At 45.4% G+C, this 11722-nt stretch overlaps 1 non-coding gene across 1 annotated transcript; it reads right to left on the reverse strand.

Annotated features, from left to right (window-relative positions):
• Positions 1–9211: 9211 nt before the first annotated feature.
• Positions 9212–9318, reverse strand: LOC120281272. The gene has a single exon (XR_005542526.1). It is a non-coding gene; the product is annotated as a small nucleolar RNA R71 (small nucleolar RNA).
• Positions 9319–11722: the final 2404 nt, after the last annotated feature.

Below are 11722 nucleotides of genomic sequence, written 5' to 3' on the forward strand. Positions count from 1 at the left end.
AAGATAACATAAACTCGTAAGGAAAAATCATGCTTATGAGTGAACAAGTCTAAAAACAAGAAAAATAGAATAAAGTAAAATGCACGAAAGTAAAAGAAAAAGTCAAGTGTCGTAGTCGCCTTGCCCCCGTCGACGCCGAAATGGAAGCATATAGTGGGTCCTCCAAAGGCCGGGGCTCGAGGATGGAGTCGCTGAGGAATCTGGCAGGGGCCTAAAGAGTCCCTACTGCATGACAAAATGACGAGGCAATGTCTCGCCTAGGATCTACATGAATATGTCGAAACGCGCTACATGAACTCGTGGTAATCGAGTGGCCTCGCGATAGCTCCCAATCTCGCAACCTCGGCTCGACCACTCCTATAGCATTCTCGAGCCTCTCAAAGCGACTGCTGGCTCAAGATGGTGAAAAACATATGCACTCGGGGTGGTTCCTCGCTGCTCGGAGATGCCCTCGGTCTCCATCGATGCCGGGCCGAGGCTTGGGGGCGGGCCGAGATGATCCGGCCATCACCTTCATCCCTCGCCTATCTCTCGGGTCGGTAGGACTAAAGCAAAAACCCCTGTCCGAACCCTGCGAACCATGCCCATCAACAACATCATCTCTAGACCAAGGGGAGCGGGTACACTCGTCTTCTCGGCCCCGCGAATCGAATCTAAGAGACCCATGCCCAACACTAATCTCGTAATGTAAGGGCCCGAGAAGATTGCTCCCCTGCTCAGCATACTCGTCCCCTCGATGTCTCAATGTAATCATCCAAGATGTGCCCTAAGTGGATCGGCAGCGCGTTTCTACCATCGAGTACAAGTACAGTGACCTCCCGACGGCTCAAGACACCAAGATCGCTACCACGGCCATTCGCCGACCTACTCATGATGGCGGCAAAATATCTGCTACAACTCAGGCATACTCCTCAGAGCTGTGAATGTCTCCTCAGATAGGCCAAGCAAGACGGAAAACCACGTAATGCTCAAGCTATGGTGGCGCTCCAAATACTCGAACCTAATGGTACCCAAACTCGTCAAGCTCGCGATTCGCCTATCAAAATCGAACGAGGAGAGCACCTCCAAGTAAACTCTCGGATGGTCGGGTTCTCTAATAGTCCTCAACTCGCCGCCAACCGCCTTTCGTCAAAGTAGATCCTCGATCTCATCGGGCGAACTCATCACCCCGCTGAAGCTCCCGCAAAGATAGTAGCATCCCGTAAATTGAGTCTCGTCTCAAAGCGGAGTCTCGACAATCGCTCATAACGGACCTCGATGTTCGGGAATCACAAAATCACATGCCCTCGGCTCGTGAGGATGACTCACGTGGCCTCTTATCACTCTTGCTCTTTGACCTAGGTGCCATGATCTCGCAAAATTTAAACAAAATTGGTCAAACAAGTTGATATAACAATACTGCAGAAATCTACACGGTCGTGTGGAATTTCCCGCACGCCCGCATGGATTCATAGGGCGTGAGAACCGCACGCCACACATTAACAATCCAAAAAAATACAACTCAATAATATTTCTAACTTTGTTCTAAAACATAAATCATTGTTCCAATTCAAGAAACGAAGCATTATTAACCGATTAATCGATAGAAATCATGAATTGATGAAGAAGATGATAAAAAAAGAGATTTACCGATGAAGAGAAGTGAGAAAATGAAGAGCCACTGAAAAACTTTGGTAAAATCCCACCAAATCAAGAATGGACTCGGAGAGTATTGTGAGAGTGTTTTCAAGTAAAAAGAGTCGTGAAGAGGGAGAGAAATCATCCTCTTTTAAATAGAACTCGCGACTTTTTAACGTTTCACGGATCCACACCCAGGCGTGGAAATTCCCCACGCCCGCGTGCTTTCACTTCAAAAAGCTCCACAGGGCGTGCACGCACGCCCTGCGCGCCTCGGGAAAAACTCTCATCGACTTAGATGATCTACCCACGGGCATGCGGAAAATATCCACGCCCGGGTAGCTGCACTCCACGGGGCAAACGCACGCCCCGCGGGCTTCCCCGACATCCGAGAATAATATCAAAGTTATCCACACGCCCGCGCGGAAATTCCACACGGGCGTGGACATTCACATGCCCAACTCACAGTGCGCACGCACCGTGTTTTCTCGGGATGGAGGGAACAACTCGCGAGTATCGCACGGGCGCATGGGGAAATTACCCACGCCCTGCGTGTGGTTCACAAGGTCACCCACGTAGGGCGAGTCCACCCCTGCGTGTTCTCGTGAAAAATCGCCCAACTCTGCAGAATTCACACGCCCTGCGAAATTACCCACGGGCGCAGGCGCTATCGCATGGTCGTCCACTGCTGGCGACCGCACGCCCCATGTCCCTCTCTCGGATTAGTTCACAGACACATCCACTGCCAAAAATTTCCCACGCGTGTGTTTTCTCCGGATGACTTAGAAAAACCTCGCAGTGCTCGCAGGAATATTCTGAACATGTTTACACACTCAGAGCCTGCCCTATTATGCAAAATTTACCAGATAAAAACATAGAATAGAACTCAAACGACCAAACTTCGCCGATTCTCAATAAAACACACAATGAATTCTTTTTTTTAAAAAACCCACAACAAAATCACAGCACAAGCACCTAAACATTAAAAACACCAACACTTAATAGTTTATTCGTCTAACAAACTAAACTAAAAAGTAAGAAAACAGTAAACACTTTGGTTGCCTCCCAAGAAGCGCTTGTTTAACGTTACTAAGCTTGACGTATCTTTCATACCTCAAGGGGGTTCATGAATGAAGGTTTCCCTCTTACCCATTGCTTGAAAGCATGATGAGCAAAGTCTCTTGAGGGTAGAGGGTGTACTATCGGGCTTCGGAACACCTAGCAATGGTTCGTCCAACTTCCCTCGCTCCTTTACGCCTCAACAGTCTTGGAGCGCTTTTCGATGCGCCTTCGTGCCCTCTTCATTTTTTCGAGCACCTTCTTCAAGATCCCCCGGGTAGATGTTACCTCTTCAGTCGAACTAAGCATCATTACTTCTTCATTGCTCTCATCTTGGTCGAACAATCCTTCATACGGATCCAGGTTGAACATTTCATGTATATATTCATCAACAATTTCATCAGTAGTGTCTAGAAAGTATAGAGTATCATCAAAATCGAGAGAATGCTACATGCCTTTAGCAAGGCGGTATGTGAGCTTATCAACTCCAACTCTCAATGTGAGCTCCCCACCGTCCATGTCAATCAATGCTTTGGAAGTCCGCAAGAATGGTCTCCCAAGTATCAAGGGTACATCTGCATCCTCATCGACATCTAGCACTACAAAGTCAACCGGAAAAATGTACTTGTCTACCTTGACAAGCACGTCTTCAATGATGCCCCATCGGATGTCGCACCGCTCGGTCCGCCAATTGTAAAAAGTCATCCAAGTAGGCTCTAGGCTCACCCAAGCCTAGCTTTTTGGAAGAAAGTATATGGCATGACGTTGATGCTCGCCTCGAATCGCCAATGTCATTTTCCTCACCTAAGTTGCCGATGTAACATGGAATGATGAAGCTTCCCGGGTCTTTCTTCTTGTTCAGCATGTTCTTTTGCAACACTGATAAGTGCTATGCGATATGAATGCGAAGCTGCTCATTCTTTATGTTGAGCATTACTTTTCTCGTGTTTTTTTACATTAATATGTGTGTTTTTATGTTACTTTTTACTGCTAATGCTGTGTGGCGAGTATGAAGGAAATAGGCCAATGTGGATCATAATGCACTTATTTTGGAGGAGATCTTGCTAAAGTTCAAACGCGAAGACATAGGACAAGTGTGAGATGCTAGAGTGTGTGCCAACCTCCACGCATTCGAGTGAGCACATCCATTTGGAGGCACAAAGGCAGTCACACTCGAGCATTCCGACCTATGCATATAAGAACAAGAGCTCCACCAACATGTATATCATTGAAGAAGCAAGTGATTCAAGACATGAACGTGTGCCCGTTTGCGTTACAGCCGGCCGAGAAATCAGAGAAACAGAGAATCCACACGGGCGTGTGGAAATTATCCACGCCCATGTGGGAAAGTCTCGCACGCAGCGCGGTAGCGTCCCACGCCCGTGGAGTTGCCCGATTCCATCCCCTATTTAAAGCCGATTCAACCCCGATTTTTGGTATTCTTTTTCTCCATCTATTACCCCAACTTGAGAGAGGGCTTTGGCTAGGGTTTTCGAGGGTATCGCCAAGGTTTTGGAGAGGTTCTACTGGCTCCGACATCGTCATTCCCCGAGAAAGAAGGTTGGTATTCGCTTTCTTTTGAACTTCTTTTATTATGCTTTCAATAAATTGATGTTTATTGTGAGTTCCAAACCTTGAATGCTTGATTGTATGAACATTTCCCCTAGAGTGACACTAGGGTTGAGAGATCTAGTTGGTAACCTTGTGAGTGAGTGACACACCACGAGCGTTAGACAAAGCTAGGTTAGAGAGGGTTGAGAGGGTGAGTCGAGAGGTACAGGAGAGTCCCTTTTCCTTCCGACATGATAGATTCTACCTCCGTTCCTTGAGTTCTTTGCGGCCATAATAGAGTGAATGGTCTAAGGGATGAACCTTCGCTGGGGCCTAGTTGCGCGTGCAATGGAGTGAAGCGTTGAGGGGATCTTAGTATCTAGGGCTTAATTGTGGCTAGGGACCTTCCGCCTGGACCAAAGGGTTAGGTCTATAATTAGGAAACGATTTATCACTTGGAATCCCTAAAGCTTATTGAAAAGTTATTCGAGTGCGAGGTTGAGAGGTTATTTAATCTCTCCTCCGGGAGATGAATAGAGTTAGGCATAGTTGACCTTAGATTTGGGACTATGTATGTAAGGATTTCCATGACCCACAATTACATTGATTAGGAAGCATAATAGAGAGTTCTTGCCCTTGAAGCGATTATCCTAGGTGAAGCATCATCCAAGTACCCCATCTTTATCGATTGCCTTACTCGTCCTTACTTTTGCTTTCTTACTTGTTGCTTTTAATTGTTGAGAATTGAATCATTATCACACTTATCATTGTTGATACTCCACATAGCTAAGAATCGAATTAAGTGTCTTTACTCCCTACTCCCTGTGGATTCGACCCCGTTCACCCGGGATTATTACTTCGACAAACCCGTGCACTTGTGGGATATACGCAAGGGGACCTTGCCAAACACCGCCGAGCATGAAGCATCTAGCACCACTGAAGCAGTCTCCTCCAACTTCCTCTTGTTAGTCAACAAATCTTTCAGGAACTTCGCATACTTAGGCATTTGAGCTAATGCTTCTACAAAAGGAATGTTGATGTGGAGTTGCTTGAATAAACTTAGGAACTTCTTATACTGTTCATCCCCTTGGTCATTCTTCAATCTAGAGGGATATGGGATTCTTGGCTTGAAAGGTGGGGATGCCACCTCTTTCTCTTTCTCTGCCCCCTCCCTCAACGCTCTACAACCTCGGGTGCGTATTCTTTCAGCTTCTCACTTGAAGCCTCCTTCAACCTCACGACCACTTCTCAAAGTGATCACCTTCACATGTTCTCTAGGGTTGGTTTCCGTGTTGCTTGGTAACTTCCATGTGGCATTTCGGGAGAGACTTCTCAATTTGCCCCACTTGATTTTTCAAGATTGTGCAAAGGCGGCCTGTGTGATTGCGAAGTGTAGCCTCGATTCTTAGCTATGTGGAGTATCAACAATGATAAGTGTGATAATGATTCAATTCTCAACAATTAAAAAGCAACAAGTAAGAGAGCAAAAGTAAGGAGGAGGCAAGGCAATCGATAAAGATGGGGTACTCGGATGATGCTTCACCTAGGAAAATCACTTCAACTGCAAGAACTCTCTATTATGCTTCCTAATCAATGCAATGGTGAGTCGTGGAAATCCTTACATACATAGTCCCAAATCTAAGGTCAACTATGCCTAACTCTATTCATGTCCCGGAGGACAGATTAAATAACCTCTCAACCTCGCACTCGAATAAAGTTGCAATGAGCTCTAGGGATTCCAAGTGATAAATTGCTTCCTAATTATAGACCTATCCCTTTGGTCCAGGCGAAAGGTCCCTAGCCACAATTAAGCCCTAGATACTAAGATTTCCACAATGCTTCACTCCATTACACGCGCAACTAGGCCCATCGGAGGTTCATTCCTTAGACCATTCACTCTATTATGGCCACAAAGAACTCAAGGAACGGAGGTAGAATCTATCACGTCGGAGGGGAAAGGGGACGCTCCTGTACCTCTCGACTCACTCTCTCAACCCTCTCCAACCTAGCATTGTCTAACGCTCGTGGTGTGTCACTCACTCAAAAGTTTACCAACAAGAACTCTCAACCCTAGTGTCACTCTAGGGGAAATGTTCATACAATCAAGCATTCAAGGTTGGAACTCACAATAAACATCAATTTATTGAAAGCATAATAAAGAAGTTCAAAGAAATGAATACATCCTAGGGTTCACAATCAACCAAGTACCCACTAGGGGTTTAGCTCTCCATGGAGCTAAGTACAATTAAAGAAATCGAATGTAAAAGCAATGAATCCATAAAGAAACCCCCTCGATAGTCGTGTCGATGGTCTTGTGGAAAGTCCTCTACTCATCGTCCAAGGATTCCCTCGTCCGGTATAGGATACGGCTCGACGGAAGCTCCCCTACCAACCTTCTTCCTAAGGAATGACGATGTCGGAGCCGTAGAACCTCTCCAAAACCTTGGCCAATATCCCTCGAAACCCTAGCTGAAGCCCTCTCTCAAGTTGGAGAAAAGATGGAGAAAAGAATACAAAAATCGGGGCTGAATCGGCTTTAAATATGGCTGGAATCAGGCAACTCGACGGGCGTGGACGCTACACGCGCCCGTACGGAATTTCCACACGTGCGTTGATAACTTCCACACGCCCGTGTGGATTCCCTGTTTCTCTGATTTCTTGGCACGGTCGTGAACAGATCTTGCTCATGATGTTGTCTGCATTGGTCTATTTCCTTCACACCTGTCCTATGTCTTCGCGTTTTAACTTTAGTAAGATCTCCTCCAAAATAAGTGCATTATGATCCACATTGGCCTATTTCCTTCATACTCGGCCTCACAACCCTAGCTGCGTAAAAGTAACATAAAAACACACATATTAATGTAAAAACCTGAGAAAAGTAATGCTCAACATAAGGAATGAACGCTTTACATTCATATCGCACAAACACTTATCAGCCGGCCGAGAAACCAGAGAAATAGAGAATCCACACGGGAGTGTGGAAATTATCCACGCATGTTTGGAAATTCCCTACGGGCGCGTGGAGCATCCACGCCCGTTTAGTCGCCCGATTCTAGCCCTATTTAAAGCCGATTCAGCCCCGATTTTGGTATTCTTTTCTCCATCTTTTCCCCAACTTGAGAGAGGGCTTTGGCTAGGGTTTTAAGGGGTATTGGCCAAGGTTTTGGAGAAGTTCTACGGCTCCGACATCGTCATTCCTTAGGAAGAAGGTTGGTAGGGTAGCTTCCGTCAAGGCGTATCCTATACCGGACAAGGGAATCCTTGGACGACGAGTAGGGGACTTTCCACAAGACCATCGACATGACTATCGAGGGGGTTTCTTTATGGATTCATTGCTTTTACATTCTATTTGTTTGATTGTACTTAGCTCCATGGAGAGCTAAACCCCTAGTGGGTACCCGGGTATTGTGAACCCTAGGATGTATTTGTTTTTTTGAACCTCTTTATTGTGCTTTCAATAAATTGATGTTTATTATGAGTTCCAACCTTGAATGCTTGATTGCATGAACATTTCTGCTAGAGTGACACTAGGGTTGAGAGTTCTTGTTGGTAACCTTGTGAGTGAGTGACACACCACGAGCGTTAGACAAAGCTAGGTTGGAGAGGGTTGAGAGGGTGAGTCGAGAGGTACAGGAGCGTGCCCTTTCCCCTCCGGCGTGATAGATTCTACCTTCGTTCCTCGAGTTCTTTGCGGTCATAATAGAGTAAATGGTCTAAGGGATGAACTTCCGTTGGGGCTTAGTTGCGCGTGCAACGGAGTGAAGCGTTGAGGTGATCTTAGTATCTAGGGCTCAATTGTGGTTAGGGACCTTCCACCTTGACCAAAGGTTTAGGTCTATAATTAGGAAGAGATTTATCACTTGGAATCCCTAGAGCTCATTGCAACTCTATGCAAGTGCGAGGTATTGAGATTGTTCGATTTCTCCTCCGGGACATGTATAGAGTTAGGCATAGTTGACCTTAGATTTGGGACTATGTAATTAAGGATTTTCATGACTAACCATTGCATTGATTAGGAAGTATAATAGAGGGTTCTTGCACTTGAAACAATTATCCTAGGTGGAGCATTATCCGGGTACCACATCTTTATCGATTGCCTTTTCCCCTTCTTTACTTTTGCTCTCTCACTTGTTGCTTTTACTGTTGAGAATTGAATCATTGTCACACTCATTACCATTATTCTTTTACATAGCAAAGAATTGAATTAAGTATTTTTATTCCCTACTCCCTGTGGATTCGATACCCGCTCACCCGGGATTATTACTTCGACAAACTCGTGCACTTGCTGGATATACGCAAGGGGACCTTGTCAAGTTTTTGGCGCCGTTGCCGGGGACTAGGCGCTTAGAGATACTTTGCACTTTGTTTTCTTAGCTATTTCACCACACATTCTATTTCACGTCTTCTTATTCTATCATCATTCTGATTTTCTTTTTCTTTCTTTTTGGTACAGTTCCAGGTTATGACCCGAGGGAATCCATCAATATTGATTGAAGGAGACCCTGAGCTTGAACGTACACTTAGAAGAAAAGGGAAAGAACTTGTGCAAGAACAACATAATTCAATTAATTTGGAATGAGAGGAATCTGAAAACATTGCAGAACAGAATGAGCAATAGCGAACACTATCCGACTATGCCAAACCTTCAGTGTTGGGGACACAATCGAGTATTGTGCGTCCCCTGATTATAGCTCAGAATTTCGAGCTAAAGCCGGCATTCATCCATATGCTTAAGCAGTCCGCACAATTCAACGGTTTGGCCGATGAGGATCCAAACAGTCACATAGAGAGCTTTCTCGAGGTGTGCGATATGCTGAAGATAAATGGGGTGACGGATGATGCCATCAAATTGAGAGCCTTCCCATTTTCCTTGAAGGGGAGAGCGAAGCAGTGGCTGCACTCATTACCTAGAGCATCAATCACTACATGGGAGGAGATGGTAGAAGCTTTTCTAGCCCATTATTTTCCTCCCGGAAAATCAGCAAAGCTTAGGAATGAGATCTCGTCCTTTGTTCAGTTGGAATTGGAGTCTCTATTCGAGACATGGGAAAGGTTCAAGGAGCTCCTGAGAAAGTGTCCGCAATACGGATTCCCGGAGTGGGTGATTGTTCAAACCTTTTACAATGGTTTGAATCCGAGTACAAGGCAACTCTTGGATGCGGTACCAAGAGGTACCTTAGGTAGCAAAACCCCCGATGAGGCTCGTCAATTAATTGAGGAAATGGAGTTAAATAGCTACCAATGGAATGCTAGGGAGAAGAAAAAGGTGGCCGGTCTCCATGAAATTGATGTGGTAACCTCATTGGCTGCGCAAGTAGAGAGTCTTAGTAAGAAGCTAGATCTCATAGCTTCGAATAGAGTTGCGGCCGTGACCAATTGCACCGGTTGTGGTGGAGGACATGCTCCCTCCGATTACCCGATCGTTATTGGTGATGTTTCTTCAGTGGAAAACATTGACTTTGTAGGTAATGGCATGAGACCTCAAGGGAACCCATATAGCAATACTTACAATTCGAGGTTGGAAGAATCATCCCAACTTTTCATGGAGTAATCAAGGACCACAAAAGGCCATGGGGTCATCGGGTTTCCAACAATAACAACAAGCCCCTTCTAGTGGAAAAGCAATTTCGAGCTTGGAAACCCGAATGACGGATTTGGAGAAGCACTTGGCTAGATTTTTTCAATCTGTAAATACACAGTTTGAATCAGTCGAGGCTACACTTCACAACCACTCTGACTCTTTGCATAACCTTGAAAATTAGGTGGGGCAAATTGCGAAGTCTCTATTCGAAAGTCCACATGGAAGTTTACCAAGCAATACAGAAACCAACCCTAGAGAACATGTGAAGGCGATCACTTTGAGAAGTGCTTGTGAGGTTGAAGGGAGGCATCCGAGTGAGAAGCCGAAAGAACAGGCACCCGAGGTTGTAGAGGTTGAGGAGGGAGCAAAGAAAGAGAAAGAGGTGGCATCCCCACCTTTCAAGCCAAGAATCCCTTATCCCTCTAGATTGAAGAATGACCTAGGGGATGAACAGTATAAGAAGTTCCTGAGTTTATTCAAGCAACTCCACATCAACATTCCTTTTGTAGAGGCATTAGCTCAAATGCCTAAGTATGCGAAGTTCCTGAAATATTTGTTGACTAACAAGAGGAAGTTGGAGAAGACTGCTTCAGTGGTGCTAGATGCTTCATGCTCAGCGGTGCTACAAAAGAACATGCTGACAAAGAAGAAAGACCCTGGAAGCTTCATCATTCCGTGTAACATCGGCAACTTAGGTGAGGAAATGGCATTGGCGGATTCAGGGGCAAGTATCAATGTCATGCCATACACTTTCTTCCAAAACCTAGGCTTGGGTGAGCCTAGGCCTACTCGGATGACTTTACAATTGGCGGACCGAACGGTGCGACATCCAAGAGGTATCATTGAAGGCGTGCTTGTCAAGGTGGACAAGTACATTTTTTCGATTGACTTCTTAGTGCTAGATGTCGATGAGGATGCGGATGTACCCTTGATACTTGGGAGACCGTTCTTGCGGACTTCCAAAGCATTGATTGACATGGACGGCGGAGAGCTCACATTGAGAGTTGGAGATGACAAACTCACTTACCGCCTTGCTGAAGCCATGCGGCATTCCCTCGATTTTGATGACACTTTATATTTTCTAGACACTACTGATGAGCTTGTTGATGAGTACATGCAGGAAATGTTCAACCTGGATCCATATGAAGGTTTGTTCGACCAAGAGGAGAGCAATGAAGAAGTAATGATGCTTGGGTCGACTGAAGAAGGTCTACCCCGGGGATATTGAAGAAGGTGCGCCGGAAAATGAAGAGGGCTAGGAGATGGCATCGAAAACGCTCCAAGACTGTTGGAGACGTATATGAACCAAGAAAGTTGGATGAACCATTGCTGGGCGATTCGAAGCTCGATAATACACCCTCTACCCTCAAGAGACTTTGCTCATCATGCTTTCAAGTCATGGGTAAGAGGGCAACTTTCATTCATGAACCCCCGTGAGGTAAGACAAGATACGTCAAGCTACGTGACGTTAAACAAGCGCTTCTTGGGAGGCAACCCAAGCAATTACTGTTTTCCTAGTTTTTTTTTTAGTTTAGTGTTTGCATGAATAAATTGTTAAGTGTTGGTGTCTTAATCTATTAGATGTTTGTGCTGAGATTTCCTTGTGAACTTTGAATTTTAATCGTGTGTTTTCATGTAGAATTGGCGAAGTTTGGTCGGTTAAGCTCTATTTCATATTTTTCACTGGTAAAATTTGCATAATAGGGCAGGTTCTGAGTGTGGAAACATGTTCAGAAATTTTCTGCAGAGCCTGCAGATTTTTCTAAGTCATCCAGAGAAAACACACGGGCGTGTGGAATTTTCACATGCCCGTGGATTTACACTGCGAGCTCATCCAGAGAAGGCACAGGGGCCTGTGACTGCCCCTGTGAATGACCATGCGACTGTCACACACCCGTGGGTAATTTTTGCACG

Source organism: Dioscorea cayenensis, chromosome 2, assembly GCF_009730915.1.
Source record: "Dioscorea cayenensis subsp. rotundata cultivar TDr96_F1 chromosome 2, TDr96_F1_v2_PseudoChromosome.rev07_lg8_w22 25.fasta, whole genome shotgun sequence".
Classification (NCBI taxonomy): Eukaryota; Viridiplantae; Streptophyta; class Magnoliopsida; order Dioscoreales; family Dioscoreaceae; genus Dioscorea; species Dioscorea cayenensis.